The sequence below is a fragment of the Triticum aestivum genome, chromosome 6B, assembly GCF_018294505.1.
Source record: "Triticum aestivum cultivar Chinese Spring chromosome 6B, IWGSC CS RefSeq v2.1, whole genome shotgun sequence".
Lineage (NCBI taxonomy): Eukaryota > Viridiplantae > Streptophyta > Magnoliopsida > Poales > Poaceae > Triticum > Triticum aestivum.
Genome location: NC_057810.1, coordinates 109,431,232 through 109,432,100, shown reverse-complemented (window position 1 = coordinate 109,432,100; position 869 = coordinate 109,431,232).

Here is an 869-nt window from a genome sequence, read left to right as displayed (position 1 = left end):
AAATATTCATGTAATAGAAAAAAAAATTATGCACGTCTTTTAAAAATGTTCATGCAATTTAGAATTGATGTTTAAAAGAATGTTCCTGTGGTTTAAAAAGTGCCCAAACCTTTAAAATAAATCATGTAATATGAATAGTATTCACACATGTAATTTTAAAAAAGTGTTCACAGCTTTAAAATGTGATAATATAATTTCATAAAAATATGCATGTACTTAAAAAAAATCTTGTAACATAAATTCATAAAATATTCATGTAATATTCAAAATAGATCATGTATTTTTGAGGAAATGGTCGTGAGATTTAAAAAAGATGCTCTTGTCTTCTAGAGGTACTCTCGTTCATGGGTCAATATTTTGTTTCGCTGAGCTGACTGGATTTTCCTTACTGAGCGCTCATCCAGCAACTTAATTTCCCCTTCGGTGTTTAGTTGGCCGTTTTTTGTTTTCCCATATTTTATTTTAATTTTTTTATAAAATATTCATTTAAATATGAAACATTATGCATGGTTTTTCGAAAAAGTTTATTCAACTTAGAATTTATTTTAAAAAGAATATCCATGTAGTTTTAAAAAGTATCCATGTTGGGGAACGTTGCAGAAAATAAAAAATTTCTACGCTTCACCAAGATCAATCTATGGAGTCATCTAGCAACGAGAGAGAGGAGTGCATCTACATACCCTTGTAGATCACGAGCGGAAGCGTTCAAGAGAACGGGGTTGAGGGAGTCGTACTCGTCGTGATCCAAATCACCGAAGATCCTAGTGCCGAACGGACGGCACCTCCACGTTCAACACACGTACGGTTGGGGAAGACGTCTCCTCCTTCTTGATCCAGCAAGGGGAAAGGAGAGGTTGATGGAGATTCAG